Here is a 17,079-nt window from a genome sequence, read left to right as displayed (position 1 = left end):
TTCTCTTCTTGTTGAGGCATTTGCTGCAAACTATCCTTTTGGTAGCACAAGAGGCAAATACTTGCTACTGGAGCGCTTCCTGCCCCTCTCTTAGTGTATGTGATAGATCACATATTGTATGTCCACTCCACCAAGGCATCCTGTATGATAAAGGGAGAATTTATATAGGGCTTATTTTATAATCCTGACTTGTTCTTATACTGGTAACTTTTACACTGTTACAGGCCGGTGTTGATCTATTTCCTTTTTGAAAATTTATTCTGCGCCATGGTGAGCCAGGCAGAGGAAAGAATAACTTTCTCTCCAAAAAGAACACACAATGGAAAGTAAAAATTGCACAATGCTTTTAAAAACCTTGCCAAAAAAGGAAGTGGGTGGACTTTGAGGAGGTACTTAGAGATCAGAAAAGGCTTGAGAAACTCCTTCCTGATAGGAGCAACAGTAACTGGAGTTGGTATAGGCACTACAGTAATTGTCCACCCCCACATCCCTTTGAGGGGTTTGCGTACAAATCTCACTTGCCAAAGAAACATGCCAGGCTGTACCCAAGGTGAGCAACCGTGAAGATTTAGCCCAGAGCAACAGCTTCATTGGATAAAACCGTTTCAGTGCCAGAGCAGGATTGGACCATCCAGCACCATTGCTAGAGCATGTCTTTGTTTTTCCACCTCCTCCTCTCCCTTATTGGGCAGCATTAATCAGTCATTAAAACAGCTTATTGGAAACAGTAACTTTTTTCTTTCCAATTTTGAATCGTTTTATCTGGCCCCGATTTTTAATTTGAGCTGTGTACTTTGGAGCCACAGCTCCTCTGTGGCTTGGAGAGGTTTTTTTTGTTTAAATTCTCTGTGTGCTGCAGCACTAATAGACTGGGAAGCTAATGGGTTTAGCCAGAGAGGAGAGCATTAGGCTGGGTAAATGACAAAAGAAACTTAAAGTTGTGGTGCCCTAAAAAAAAATTCTCTGCCAACACCCGTGTATGAAAAGTGCTAGCTGATTGTGCAGCTTGGCCTTGAGTGAGAAATTGAACTAGTTTAGATGAACTGCTTTTTTGTAAGGGTCATAAAGTTAAGTTTCTTTCACAAAACAGCATGTATTATCAGAGTTCTTTGGAGAATATTGCCCTTTTAAGCATCACTGTAAAATTCGCCATTGTACCTACTGCAGTGCTGACCTCTTTCTAGCTGCAGAAAGAAACTGAGTTTTAAAAAGAGGTAAGGACTGGAAAGAGACAGCTAGCAATTGAGATTTCATGTTCTCTTTTTCCAAGTCTTCCCCGTTCAGGGTTGGGGGGGGGGGTTTGGTTATAACTAACCCGTAATTGGGCTTTGTTTGTAGTTTTAATTTAAATTGTATTGGTTCAAAAATAGGTCTTGAACCTGTCCAAATAAATTATGCAAAATGGCTCCATGTGAGGGCAGATCTCCTGCCTCACTCTATGGAGTAAGGCAGTAATGTTCCTAACTGAGGTTGGAATAGGAACGGCTTCCTGCTGCTTGATTTCTAATTACATAAATGGAAGGGGAAAAAGTGGAAATTCTAAGTACCAAAAGGAATGTTAAATTTAGTATAAGACGCTCATCTGGAAGCGATCACATTTTTCCTCCTTCCTTAAGCCTGCTGAAATCATTGCTTCCCCTCAGACTCTGTAGCATAATTTGGATCACTATCAGAGCGCACACAATATAGGCCGAAAACAGTCAGGTATTCCCACCGAGAACTTAATAAGGTCTCTTAGTGGAGAAGTTACTATGTCATCCCTGGTGCAATTTCAATTTAATAGGAAAATAGAGGGTGGGAAGTAAAGAATAAAGAAACCATGTTTCCATCTCTTTTTTTCTTTCTTCTTTTAAATTGCTGACTAGAACTAGTTTTGACTGCTTAACAGCTCCCTAAGTGCCAGACCAGCCACAAATCTGACTCTTCTTAACAGCTTGATTAGATGTCGTCTGAGGCTTTGAAATGAATAAACAAGTCCCAGAAAAGCAGAGACTGCTGGAGGGGGGGGGGGGAAATACAAATGCAGCTTGATTTTGTTTATCGTGGTTCTTAGTGTTTTGATCAAGATACCGTCTTTTCTTTGTATTTTGGTAGTGCCTAGGGACCCAGGGAGCTTGGTGATGTAAAAAACAGTCCGTGTGTGGGAAAGTTTATAATATTAATAAAGGCAGAGAGTGGTAGGCTTAGCCCCAGTTTACAGATGGGGATCTGAGGCGGAGACTATAAATAATCTTGCCCAAAGTCACACACAGAATGTGACAGAGCTGGGAACTGAACTCAGGACTTAGATAGATAGTTACCTTAACCATCCTTCAATTTTGATTTATTGTTAGGGACTCTCCAAAAAGGCTGCTTACTCTTTGTAGCTTGGGAGTTATCAAAGTGGGGTTTATGCTGCAGACCTCACTCTCCCCGATTTATCATAGTGAAGGGAGATAGCTGACTGACACTGAGTAGTCATGCGGTTTAGGGGTTCGGGGTCAGGATTTCTATATGCTAGTCTCAGCTCTCCACCCACCGGCTCTGTGTGACCTTGGAGTAAGACTTCTAACCATTTTGTGTTTCTGTTGCTCTTGTCAAATAGGAATAACTCTACTCCCTCCCACAAAGGCTGTGTTTGTGAAACACTCTGAGCGCCTCAGGTAGAGATGGCAGTTGCATTTGTGTGTTTACCTAGAGATCAGGTGTGGGCGGAGAAGAAGAGAAGGGGATGGTGGACAGAGCTTTGTGGAACCCCCAGCTGGAGGTGGGGGGAGGATGAAGATGAGGAAGATTCTCTGAAGGACTCACTGAAGGCATGATTAGAGAGAGAAGAATACCAGGAGAGGACAGAGTCATGGAAGCCAAAGAGGACAAAATTGCAAGAAAACTGGAGCATGGCTGACTGTGTCAAAGGTAGCTGACCACTCAGGGCGGATGAGATTAGAGTACTGCTTTGGCTAGCAAGAGGTCATTTGTGACTTTTTAGGTTTGCATTTTCTTTGCTTATTTAGGAGAGTGGCTCCGTACAGGTGTTATGGCTCAGGAAGTAAGCTGTAACTTTGGCCTGACCCTGTATTTAGGCACACCTGCACTGATCTGAAATGCAATCGCACAATTTCACCCCACTTTTAGATTGCATCACCATGCTACAGAACTCCCTGTTTTCAAGCAGTGATCCCTCCAACAGGTCTAACTGAGTTTGGACTCCTAATGACTGCAGGGACAGCAGACACCTTGTTCAAAACCAACTATTTGTCCATACAGATACATGCTGGGAGAAAAAGGTTAAAACAATAGAAGTGTCAACACATATTCTCTTACCTAAGCATAGCATTTCCCTTAAGCTGGTTCATATGACCTAGTTAGCCTTGGTGTTCCCAGCTACTGTCCCCCTTCTCCTGAAGATCAAGATGCAGACCTGTCTCCTCAAAAGCAGCTTTTAAGTGTTTTCAAACTCTGTGTGAGAATTCCCACCGTGGTTTCAAGGTTGCAAACTAGGATTATTCTCTTCTCTTCTCTTCCCCCAAATCCAGAGTAGTGTAGGTAAGCCTCAAAGAATGATCAGCTCCACTGTCCCTTGCGTTCTGGCCAGGGCTGCTGTTTGCATTCGTTGCCTTTTGGTTCCAAAGCAAGCCAAGATTGATTTTATACCTTATTTATCCTTTAGCCAGCAACACGCCTGCCCTCGAGCAAGCCATTCCCATGTTCTTCACAGCAGTGGAGAGGGACCCTTACCCAGCCCACTCTGCCTCTGCACCATTTGGCCTCTGTAAATCTGTTCCCAGCTGAAAATTGGCATGCGGGTATCCGATCTAGAAGAGGATTACTATTTATCACTGGCCCTGAATGCTATAAACCATGTCCTATGGGCCTCCGTCAACACAAGGGCCTCCTCCTATCACTCTGTGGCTATTATACTTCCATCCATGAGCTCCTGCCCACTCCAGAGAACAAGAATTCAAATTGGATCCAACCCTTTCTCTTATTCTGGATCAATAGCTTGACCCACCTGGTGGTAGGGAAATAAAACAAATGAATTTGCCCCTATTCCCTGTAAACTGCCGACGAGACTGGTACTGAATTTGGCAAATGGACTAAAGTTCCAGCAGGCACGAGAATACAATACAATGCTGACTGCGTCCAAGTGCTCTGAGAGTCCTGCCTTCAGGCCACCCACGGTGAAATGTGCAACTGAGTCAGATCAAAACTAAATGGGAAAATAGTTTATGGAAATTCAGCTGTGGATTCCTGTTGTCTCTACTATGACTGCTGGCTAGCGGCACACAGCACAACACAGCCAGCTATCTAGATCTGTTTGTTCCTCAAAGCAGTGAACTGTGTCCTCTTCTGTAGCTTGTAAAGATGCTGAGAAAGTTGGTAAATAATAGCACTCCACCTAAAATCTCTCCAAACAGCAGTATTGGTTCCAGAGGCTCTCAGACCAGGACTAGGAGTACTTGGCACTTCCTAGAGATGGTCGTGCGCAAACCAATTCAGATTCCATTTTGTAAATCTTTTTCCCTTTCACAAAATGGGGAATGATTGTTTATCCAATAGCTTTAGAGTGCTCCCATTTGGATAACAGCCATCAGTTTAAAGTTAAAGAGAAGCCTGAACTGTGATGTTTGGATCTCAGGGCTTGTTTTGGCTCATTATGGAGGTAAGGGACAAACACATACTTCAGATGCAGGTCTGAGCAAATACACGGGGGCTCAAATCCATCTTTGTGTAGAGCTGCCTGCAAAAGATTATTCTCTAAAGCTTTGTTCAGTCTGTAACTGTCCAAGGCTGGATGTTTAGGTTCCATCTATTCTACAGGATGGAACCGTGTTTTAACTAGGATAAGGGACATCCATGATGAGGGACACAAGCAGAGTCACCTGATGAGAATGAATATTATGGAATACATGATCATAAACCTTCTCTAATCTGTAGGTAGAACCATGTGAAAGTGTAAATCGTGTGGCCCAGTTACTGCTACCACTGTCCAGTGTAACCAGGTCTCCCATCCTGCAATTTTTCTGGAGCATAAGTGGGACTTTAGATTCATGGGCTAAGTATCTACAAACCCCTTTCAGTCCTTGGCCTTTCTGTTGAATCTGCCAAAAGAGGTGCCAAGCATGGAAGTGGATGATTGTCCAAAGGGAAACTAGACCAAGTCCACCAAATTATTGCAGAGAAGCTACCAAATGGCCAGCAGATACTAATAGTAGTGTCAGTGCTGACACAAGGAAGTTAGAAAATTGGGGTAAAAAAAAAAATCACCACTTTGTTTTTTTTCATAGACTTTCTCTACTGGACTGGCAATTCAGGGATGGACTTGAACTAGAGTGGTGAGGGAGGGATAGCTCAGTGGTTTGAGCATTGGCCTGCTAAACCCAGGGTTGTGAGTTCAATCCTTGAGGGGGCCATTTAGGTAGGGATCTGGGGTAAAAATCTGTCTGGGGATTGGTCCTGCTTTGAGCAGGGGGTTGGACTAGATGACCTCCTGAGGTCCCTTCCAACCCTGATATTCTATGATTCTAGAGATAAACAGCTTAGTGACCCAAAGCAGGGACCTATCTCTTGAGCCATCCTCTCCTCAGTGCCTGCCTAGATAAACATGGATGTCTCCAATTAGCCATACAGGAGCGGGCATTTCTATGAGAATAATGTTCACTTTATTGGCTGATTCTTAGTTGGTTTGACTTGGATGAAGACCTCCCCCGGTAAGAACGTACTGTGCGATAAAATGACTGGAACAGGCTGCACTGCTACTTGGAGTACAGCAATTACTGCAAAACTTGACTGTCTGTTTCCTAACGACCCAGAGAGTTTTGCCTGGCTCCTCTTGAGATGCTGGGGTGACGTTGCTGTGGGGATATTATACTGATTTAACAAAATGTTGATGGTTAACAGAACTGACCAGTGTAAACCAAGTTAAATGCAAACTTATAATTGGGAGCTAATCCCGGCTCTCCCACTGACTCATTGTTTGGTCTTGGGTGAGTCACTTAATTGCTCTGTGCTTTTATTTCCCTATCTGTCAAATGGAGATACTAACAGTTCTACCTCCCAGGAACATAAACTGATGGGTGATTATTATGGGAACATGGGTTACTTTGTTTTTAGGCAGCTAGAGAGCGCCTCCCGCTGTGGTGTCTAAATCTTTGTGGTCTGTGCTCTGTTCCTGGCTCCAACACAGACTCCCTGTGTCTCTTTCTGCCTCCCCATGAAATAAGCCTAATGGTACCTACCCACCTTGCAATGGCATTGAGGTCTAGTTCATTCATGGGTAAAATTCAGCTTTGTGCAGCGAGCCAGCATAAAGTCTATGCACCACTTAAATCTTAGTTTGAGTGTTAGCCATCTGCACAGGGTTGAATTTCACCCTAATGTTTATAAAGTGCTTTGAGCTCTCCCGATGGAAGGTGCTATAGAAGAACAAACTATTATGCGAGTACCGTGTGTGATTTGTTTTTTTGGAGCCATACTTTATAACCATTTTCCAACACTATGTTTGACTCCCAGAGCGCCTGGATAATAGAGCATTGGTGTAATAATTCATTATCCTGCCAGCCGGAATAGGGATATTGGGTCTCCTCTCCGATGTCACTTTTATAGAGTGCAGATACTAATGCTGCTTATTAGAATGGTGTCTGTTACAAATTACACAGGAAGACGCGTGTCACCGGGGATGGGGGGAGGGCAGAAGTTTGGAGGGTATTGCTTGAACAGCAGAAACATACTACTTTGTGACCCACTTGTACAGAGGCAATGCAATGTGCTTACATGCAGGGGATCTGTTATCTGGTCTCCTGCTTCCTCAGCCAGCTGGAGGTGCGAGTAGGGTGACCAGACAGCAAATGTGAAAAATTGGGACAGGGGGTGGGGGGTAATAGGAGGCTATATAAGAAAAAGACCCAAAAATCGGGCCTGTCCCTATAAAATCAGGACATCTGGTCACCCTAGGTGCGAGTCCTGTGGTGGGAAACTACTTAGCCCCTGATGGCAGGTGAGGAATACTGCACCTTCCTCCCCCATTCACGGACCTTTTCTGCAAGGTAAAGTTGCCGCCGAGCAATGAGGAAGAATGGGGTGGGGATGGGAGAGAGGGTGGAGCTCCTGGGGTGCGGGGGAGGGGGAAATGGAATGCTCTAAGCAGGTGGGTTAAATGACACAATAGGTTAGCAAAATAGCCTCTTGTCTTTGAAGCCCTCCTCCCCGAGATGAAATACTGGCTGTGGCCACAGGAAAGGAATTTTAAAATGAGCTCCCCGTGTGATGCTGTGGCAAAAAGGGCCACTGCAGTCTCTTGGATGTATAACCAGGGGAGTACTGAGTAAGAGTAGGGATGTGATTTTTACCTCTGTATATGGCAGTGATGAGACTGATGCTGGAATATTGCATCCGGTTCTGGGGTGTGGGGAAATTCAAGAAGGCGTAGAAAAGAGCCACAAAAAATATTTGAGGGCTTACAGTGAAAAATGTAAAGAGCTCCATCGGTTTATCTTATCAAAAAGAAGATTGAAAGATGACTTGATTACCTTCATGGGGAGAAAATACTGGGTATTAAAAGACCTTTGAACCTAGTGGAGAAAGGTATCACAAGAACCAATGGCTGGAAGCTGAAGCCAGACAAGTTCAAGTTGGAAATTAGGCACACATTTTTAACACTGATGGTTAATCACAAACTATTTGGAACAAACGACCAAGGGCAGTGATGGATTCTCCATCTCTTGATGTCTTCAGATCAAGATTGCATACCTTTCTGAAAGATATGTGCTAGCCAAATATTGGACTAGAGCCAAATTATTGGGCTCCATCCAGGGGTAACTGGGTGAAATTTAATGTCCTGTGATGTTCAGGAGGTCAGACTAGATAACGGAATATTCTAATGGTCTCTTCTGGATTTAAACACTCATCAATCTTCCCCCAAGGCCATTAGAGGTGACTGAGTTTTCCGATTTGTGGGACTCACTCACTGGAGAAGTCTGGGGCCCCCTTTGAGGCATAGTATAAGCTGTTTCTATTCAGATCCGTATTTCTTTGTCCTCATGAATGTTACCAGTTCTTCCCTTTTGTACTATGCTCTCTTGCCTGTTTTAATTTGAGGGAATGTTGATGGTGTTTTTTGTTTTGTTTTGTTTCCGGGCATAAGGCCCAGTTTTTAATTCTCTCTGAAGATCGTGTGGTATCCTAGATAATCTGCCTCAAGATGGAGTATTTCCTATGTCAATAAATGTGTCAGTGAATGAGGGGCAGTTGGAGAGTGAGGGTTGGCAGAGTTAGGTGGGTTTGCAGGTCAGGACTGGAGGTGCATTGCAAGGCCTGTGTGGGAAAGTTTGCACAGTGCCTTTCCCTGCACCACATAAGACAGTGTGCAGCATATGGAATTTGCTGTTGTTTCAGGCAGAAGGAATAATACTCCTAAATCCTGGGGAACGTGTTAGTGTCAGGAAGGCTAGGGGGAGGATCCAGTTCACGATCTGCTAAAATGTAAATTGTATAGCCATACTTGGCATAAAGAGAGGTAGATTAGCAGATAGAGAAAAGGTCACTGTGACTTCTCTAAGCACAGGAAGAACCTGTGATAATATGTAACAGAGGCTTTCTTAAAGTAGTCCATGAAATAATTTGGAATGTTAACTCTTGTCCTGCAGCAATCGCTTCAGCAGTGGCTCTGATTTTTAATTATTGTCGTGTCTGGACTGGGAACTGCCTTCATTCCATTTGGACAGGTTTAAGACAGAGCCATAAGTGGAAAGGGCTCAGAGTGAGGTAGAACAAGGCAACATGGGGTAGGAAGTCGTCTCTCACCCCTTTGAAGATGTCAGCTGTTTTACCATACCTGTTTGAGACATGTCTCATCACAGGGAGCAAATACACTAGGGAAATACATGTGGGTTAGCTACCTTAACTTACGCCTCAACCTTTTTCCTAGTGTCGATGCAATTGAATGTCTTCTACATCTATGTAGTTGGTCCAGCTGTCTTGAGGTAGGAAGTGTTAACTCGTGTATACGTGAGAGAAAAGGTGGAGATGTACATGGAAGTAGCTAACCTCAATGTATCTTCTAGTGAAGACAAACCCATGGTTGTTGCCCATCCAATGACACTTCTTGCAGATGAAGAGGTGTTAAGATAAGTCTCCCGGCCAAATCCCTTGGGGGGAAAGATTAATTTTCCAATTGGTTACACTAGTATTGCCAACCCTAAGAATTCAAAAGTCACAATTCATGAGATTGGCTTAAAAATCATGATTTAAAAAAAAAAGTTTAAATTTGCTTTCTGTTGTTTGAGCCTTTACAGGTCAACTTTTTCAGGGTTTTCTCAGTAACTATGATGGCTAGAAACTTACTTAAAAAAAAAGCTGAGATTCTCATGTAGTAGCAGGACTCCAGAAGCTAGGTCTTTAAGAAGACCACCCAACATTGTGTGACTCACCATAAAATCATGTGAGTTTACGGTAGTCTTCTTCACTTCCTGTCCTAATCTATAATGTGGTATTCCTTGGGCCAAGTCACCAGGTTGATCCCAGTGCTGGCTGCATTCTAGTAGTGGACGAAGTGTTTCCTGTGTATATATTATTAGTTTGTACAGTCGGCAAATATTTGGTAAGCTCTTTGGTGCAAGAACATCTTATCACTGTGTGAATGGTGTCCAGCATGAGGGGGCCCTGATCCTGCCTGGGGCCTGTAGGCATTTGCGTAATATAAAAATTTACTGTAATAATAAAACATTTTGAGAGCGATTTGGGAAGAAAGCTCTGTAGGAAAAGTAAGATCATTATCTGAAGGGATTTAGCCTTTTCTAACCGAGTAAAAGAGAACATATTTTTAAAGTAGAAGAAAAAGAGTTGAGCTCTAAGGCAAGAGGGCACCTGTGAATTAATCCCAACACCCTATTCCCAGACCCCCTGATCAAAAGTGTCCCTGCAGCCATGGATTTAATAGAAGACAGATTCTGTGTGACCTGAGTTACCAGCAGCAGGGAGCAGGGAGGGAGGAAGGGGCCCTGGATGCCTGGAGGCAAGAGCAATTGGGCAAGGTGGAAAATGAAGTGATTAAACACACTTGGACTTGCTCAGAGATGGGAGGGGAGCTTTTTTTTTTTTTTTTAAATACTGCCCCAGGGCCCCAAAATGTGTTGGCACTGCAGCACAGAGAAACCACTAATCCCAGCCACTAAGGGGTGGGAACGGGGCTTTCTCTTTCTCTCTCTCCCTCTGAGTTTTTGGACCCCTGTCGAAGGAAAGGCTGATGGGATTAGAGGAAACAGCTGGCTCGAGTCTTACCCTGCGGGAGCTCACATTCTCAAAACTCAGGAAGAGAGGAGCTCCCCACTGCTGAGGCACATTCCAGATCATTTGCCAAGCCCAGATGTTTTCTAATGAGTTCTATGATAAATCCTTTTAATCAGAACCAACTTCAGCCCCTGCCACAGGGGTCTCTCCATCTAGGTCAGACACTACACCTCACCAGCCAGGTCTGTCCCTGTTGGTCAGTCCCTACAGCTGGGTCTGTCCTGCATCCCTGCTCCTGCCAAGTGGGTCTCTCCCTACAGCTCAGGCCCCGCTGGCTAGGTCTGTCCCTATACGCTGGGCCCAATAACCCCTGCCAGGCAGTCTGTTTATGGAACTCAAGCCTTGCCAGCTGAGTCTACCCATACCACTTATACCGTGCCACCCCATTGGCCAAGTTAGCCTGTACAGTTCAGGCCCCAAGTCAGGTCTGCCTGTTAACAAAGATTCAGCGAAAGGCTTGTGTCTATCTGTTCTAAAGCTCACAAGATGGGTGAGGTAATATTTTTTTTATTAGACCAACTTCTGTTGGTAAAAGAGACGAGCTTTCGAGCTTACCCAGAGCTCTTCTTCAGGGCCGAAAGCTGTGCGCTGCATGAGGCCAAGTAGCTCAAATGCCCCAATTGCCCGAGGCCTCCCCTCTATCCTCTTTCCCAGTATAATCTCTGTCCAGCACATTCAGTCAGGAAGTGCGCTAAAAGTGTGTGTGGGCGGAGGAGGGGGCACAGGCACCTGAACCATGGTCCCGTCCCCACACCGCCCCTTCTCCCCAAGAGCCCTCCATCATCCCACCTCTTCCCCCAAAACCCCGTCCCCTGCTCACTCCTCTCCGCCTCCTCCATGTTGCTCACCCTTATGGCTGGTAAAAAGTGGGGGGACCATGGTGCCCCTGGCCAGGTGCATTGTCAAGCCAGTCTTCTGAATGCGCAGAGAAGGATCTGAGCTGTGTAACACTCAGTCCCTACCCACCTGGCTTAGGGCTCAGCTGGAACACTACAGTGTAGGAGGGGTTTTACTGGTGCTGCGATCCATAAGAGTGTGTGATACACACGCACAGTTCTCAGCTCCTAGATATGTGACTATGTGAGTCAATAGCCCCACACTCCAGCTTGGTATGGTGAAGGCACCCTCCTTATACCCTCGTTCTCCCTCACCTCCTTTCATCCACCTGAACTCGCAATAGGAAATCCTGTGCCCTGGGATCTGTCTCATTTGTTGCTCCGTTCAATCGGTGCCTGTGTCTTCCCCCGTGAATCCTTTCCCTGCCCAGGTCTCAGATTCAGCGTCCAGAGCTAATATGTTGGCGCGATCTTCAGGGTTTATTCTGAACCTAAGTTGGTGCAACTCCACTGATTTTAGTGAGCTCCCCACTCCACTGGTTATTTGGATCATGTCGCTGACTCCTGAAGGAAGTTAGCAGCTGTTAGAAGATAAGGCTGGCTGCATATGTGCTATGTATTTCGGTATATGGAGACTCTTGCTGCTGAGGTCGGGGGTTTTTGGCTGCAAAAGGAAGTTGCCTCTTGCTTCAGCAGATAATAGCCCCTGTGCCAGAGAACCTACATTCTCAATAGACAGAGGATGTGAAAAAGGAAATATGCTATTATCTTCATTTTACAGATGGGGAATAGAGATGAAGTGACTTGCCCAAGGTCATGCAGGATGTCTGTAGCAGAGCCAGGATTTGAGCCCAGATATGCTGAATCCCAGACCAGTGGATTAACCATAAGCCCATCCTTCCTTCTGTGTCCTCTCTTGGACTGGCCAAATATCTTATATCCCTGGCTCATGAAGGTCAGGTGCCCCTTAGAACATTCCTGTGAGGTGGTGAGAAAAGTGCAGGTTAGTGGAGGGAGAAAGGGAACACAACCCCAGCTGCTGAGACATCTAAGAGAACAATTCTCCTTGCCACGCCCTGCTGCCCTGGATTCTCCCTCTTCCCAGCTGCCTTTCCCAGCAGGTGTTTTCCAGAGTCCCAACCATGGGCAGGGAGCCGTAGAATCGGCATTAAAACAGAAATAAAAGAAACAATTTTATTTTTAACTTTTAATAAACTCTTCTAATTCTCACGCGCACAGCTCGTAGTCCTGTCCTGACAAGCTGGGAGCCCCTGGCACTGCGGGTGCATGAAGCAGGCCTGGAACAGCAGCAGTGGGTAAGAGAGTGAAGCTTCTAGAGGGATATAAGCATGTGTTCATTGCCCGGCTGTAATGCCTGAGCGTGCGTTTTACAAGGCAGTGGCCCTGCAGCAGTGCAAAGGGCTAACTAGATAGGATGTGCGGGGAAATGTACACATTTGAACAAGCCTGCATGAACCAGGAGTGTCTAGGGAGGAAAACAATAGGCCTAACGAATGTGATCTCACGTGGGGGTGTGAGAATCGACTGCTGTGTCTTAGGAATCAGTGTATTTTGCTGTTCAGCGTTCAAAATAATCGGCATGGTCTGTCAATGGAGTATTTAGGCCACATGAACATAAGGGGAATGGGGAAGTGGTGAGTGAAGGGCTGCCAAGTTGAAGGAGGCACATTTATTAATACTATTCAAGTCAATGGGTCGGATCCAATGTCTGGCTAAAATCAGGGCAGACTCCTGCTGCCTTTCACAGACGCTGGATCAGGCCTCATGTGACTATCTCCCGTTTCCGGCTTCAGTACTGAACTGCCGAGAGGAAGGGAAAACGTTGATTGAGGCATGTTCCATGAGCTAAGGCAGGCAGCCATCTTGTGCTCCCATGCAAAGCCTCTAGTAGTTTTGTTTTGTTTTTTTTGACCCAGACAGCCTTAACTCCATCCTCTGTGGCAAGCCGTGCACAAGTCAACAAATTTGCTGTACTTCTCCCTTTTCTAACAGCTACAATTACTCTGCAAACCACACAACACATCCACACACCTTGCCAATAACACAATATAGTTCACATGTATCATAGTACGAAAATTAAAAACCTCCTTAAAAACAGGTGAAGTTCCAAAGTGCAAATAATGCCCAGGCCAAAATCACACAGACTAGTAAATACAGACTCTGTCCACAGAGGGGCAGAGTTAAGGTTGTCAGGGTGTGACTGTGGTGACAGCAGTTGGTAACTGTTGATTTGCTTGCAGTATGGATGAGTTGTGTTTGGGAGAGGGTGTGTGTGAGGAGATGAGGTCTGTAGTTGGATGACTTTACTCTGGTTTTCATGGTACTGAGTTGGGTATTATTTGCCTTTAGGAGCCTTAATTGTTTTAATCAAAGTTTTTTAGTATCTTTGAAGTAGTATTAAATCTCATCATGTTGCCTGCAGTTTCAATTTTTTCAGAGCATTTTGCAATGTAAGTGCTGTTGTTTTGTGCATTTGCTACCCCACTGAATTTGGTTATGCTGGCATGTTAGTGTTTGGTCAGTGCTGATTTAGAAGGAGATTTTCAAAAGCCTCTAAAGGATTTAGCGCACTTGGGAGCTTTCGAAAATCTCCCCTATAAGACTTCATCCTGAAAATATTAAATTGCATGGGTCACAGTATGGTGCCCTATTGGGACCCCAGGTACTACAGTCCTTCTATTTGAGGTTCTAACTATTAATGCCTCTCCATAATCTTTCCATCAGATAATTTTACATCAGTGCTATGGTATTCTTATCAATTTGGGATCTAGCCAACATTGTACGTTGATGTGGCACTATGCTGAATGCCTTACCCCAAATTTACTGTATTCCCTTTGGCTACTAAATCAGTTCTTTTTATCAGCAGCATTTTTGTGACAATCTCTTCTAGCATTGACTATAGGTATCTCGATCTGTCGTTCTTGAAATTCTTCATGTTACTTTTATTTGAACGGCTAGCACTCTTGTCCCAGCTGGGTGCTACCCCCCTGCTTTCCAAACACTGCAAACAACAGAGTGAACTATTTTAATGCTTCATAATCCAACAGAGCAAACTAAAAACAACTCCATGTCGTTTGGGTGCATTTGGAGGAGGTGTATAGGGCGCGTAAGTGACTTGCCTAAAATAACCGAGCAAGTAGATAGCACTAGCAGAGCTGGCAACGGCATCCAGAACTCCTGCCTCCCTTTCCCCTGTGTTAACCTCAGGTCTGAACTCCGGTTACAGGGTTAATGATAAAACAAAGCTAAGACCATGAATGGGCAGCAACCCAGCAACAGGCTTCATCGCAACCAAAATTTTCCATGTAGAGTTCCTAATACATCTGTACAGCTAACCATGATCCTACATGCCTACCACCAATCAGGTACCACAGTGATGGGCATGGTGTAAGCACAAAGATAAGAGAACATTAAGACCATAGAACGACTACTCTTACTAGGTTTAGGTTGCCAACCCTCCCGGATTGTCATGTGAGGAAACCTCCAGGAATTCATCCAGGCACAATTGGCAACCCTAAATAGGTTGCAAAGTCTCAGTAAAATTTATTGACATCTAAAAACTAGCATTGAAAACTGATTGTCAGACCAAGTCCATCAAAGCTGTGTGTAGGCAAAAACAGGAAGATGCTTCTTATTTCCCAGCGGGTACAGCTGCAGTGACTGACTTCTATTACCATCTCTGCTACCTACTTGCTGGGTTATTTTAGGCAAGTCACTTAGCCTCTGTGTACCTCCTTTTCTCCCTATAAAAGATAAGAATAATGATAACAAGAGCCCCCAGTGTGTCAGACTTCATTAATTGATGTGTGCAAAGCATTTGCAGATCCCCCAGGGAAAGGTGCCTTACAAAGGCAAAGTATTGTCATTAAATCATGTGGGTGTTACCTAAATGAAGGGAATCCTAGACATTAGCCAGAGAAAACACCTTTTCAGATCACTGAGGGTCTGTCTATACTACAAGTGCTGGAGCAGCTCAGCTGCAGCTACGCCGCTGTAGCACTGTTGTGTAGACACCTGCTGTAGTGACGGGAGGGGGTTTTCCGTCACTGTAATAAATCCACCCCCCCGAGAGGTGGTGACTAGTCACCAGAAGAATTCTTTTGTCGACCTAGCAGTGTCTACACCGGGGCTTAGGTCAGCTTAACTACGTCTCTTAGGGCAAGGGTGGCCAACTTGAGCCTGAGAAGGAGCCAGAATTTACCAATGTACATTGCCAAAGAGCCACAGTAATACGTCAGCAGCCCCCCATCAGCCCCCCCACCCGCTCCTAGGGCCTCCCACCCACCGGTAGCCCTGCCGATCAGCACCTCCCCTTCCCTCCCCGATCAGCTGTTTCGTGGCGTGCAGGAGGCTCTGGGGGGGAGGGGGAGGAGCGAGGGCACGGCAGGCTCAGGGGATGGGGCGGGAAGGGGTGGAGAGGGGGCAGGGCCTGTGGCAGAGCCAGGGGTTGAGCAGTGAGCACCCCCCGGCACATTGGAAAGTTGGCGCCTGTAGCTCCAGCCCTGGAGTCGGTGCCAATACAAGGAGCCGCATATTAACTTCTGAAGAGCCGCATGTGGCTCCGGAGCCACAGGTTGGCCACCTCTGTCTTAGGGTGTGAGCAATGTAGTGAGGTCGACCTAAGTTTTAGGTGGAGCCCAGGCCGGAGTCTATCCACCTGCATTGGCAAGACACAGTGCACAGAGAAAGGACATACCAGATCCTACTCTTGATTGTACCGTAAGAAGCCAAGGCCATCTCCTCAGCTAACCATAAAATGGTGCCAAGTGCAAAGAGGTCCATGAGGAGGCTCTCACGATCTCATTGGCAGGGATCCCTTATGATGCTCCCAGAGAATTAGGACCGTAGGAATTGCCATAGTGGATCAGGTCAGCAGTCCATCTAGTCCAATATCCTGTCTCTGACAGTGGCCAACACCAGATGCCTCCAAGGGAGGTGGAATAGGCAGCTATGAAATGACCTACCTCTATAAGGGAAGTTTCTTCCTCACCCCCACCAGGTAGAGAGGATGGTTTATGCTGCCTCAAAGCAGGGCGGTTTATACTCCTTCCAAACTTTTATTTTTAAATCCTTACTAATTAACCACTGGATCAAGTCGCCTGGATCCCTAACACCCCGGACACATTGAAAAACTGGGCCCGTCAGTTATCTACACCACCCTCCTCCTTAGAGGGGTCTCTTCTCCTTGCTGGAGCTAGCGAGTCTGAGTGGTGGCTAGGGAGAGGAACATGAATAAAGGACTGGATCGGCGTTAGCAATCTCCGGCTGGAGGTCAGGGAAGAGCAGGTTCGGAAAAGGGGGGCCGGGGGTGGACAGAGGCGGTGGCTGGGGATCGCTACAAATTAAAAACAAATAGTTGGAGGTCAAATTAAAACCACCACCACCAACGCACCCTCTCAGTGTTTTTTGGAGTGTTCAGATGATCTCTGGCCCTGTAGCTTAGCTATAGCTGGCCCCTCTCCAGGGTGAGCTGCAGAGGAGCGAGCGAGAGAGAAGCGTAAACCTCTAAGAAATTGGGCTGAGGGCACTTTAAATCTTTCCTGTCCCTGCTTGCTCATTCCTGTCTAGTACAATATAATCAGATCCTCTCAGAGTCAAGCCCCTTTCCTTACTGAAGGCAGCCTGGAATTGCTCTGCTTGTGTGTGTGTGTGAGAGAGAGAGAGACAGACTGATTGTGATTTTCCTGTGCAGTGCAGCTGTCTCCATTCTGAGCCTAGCCAGGAGGGGATAGAGAGCTCTCTGCACTAGAGTGGAGTTTGCCATTTGCTGGGGGCTTCCTGGCCTTTTTGGCATTTCTCCGGGAGTCTTTGGGAGAAGATGCTTTGGAGGGGCTGGATCCTTCCAGTCCCAGGCTGAGCTTCCCAAGCCCCATCACTTTTCTCTACTGGGGTTTGGGTTTTGGCTGGAGGGGTTCTGCAGCCTTTCCAGCCCAGCCCTTGCCTTTCCCGCTATTGA

Source organism: Terrapene carolina, unplaced genomic scaffold (genome assembly GCF_002925995.2).
Source record: "Terrapene carolina triunguis isolate 2854851 unplaced genomic scaffold, T_m_triunguis-2.0 Scaffold714, whole genome shotgun sequence".
Lineage (NCBI taxonomy): Eukaryota > Metazoa > Chordata > Testudines > Emydidae > Terrapene > Terrapene triunguis.
The sequence above is the reverse complement of the archived record's forward strand: the minus strand, read 5'-3'. Positions refer to the sequence as shown.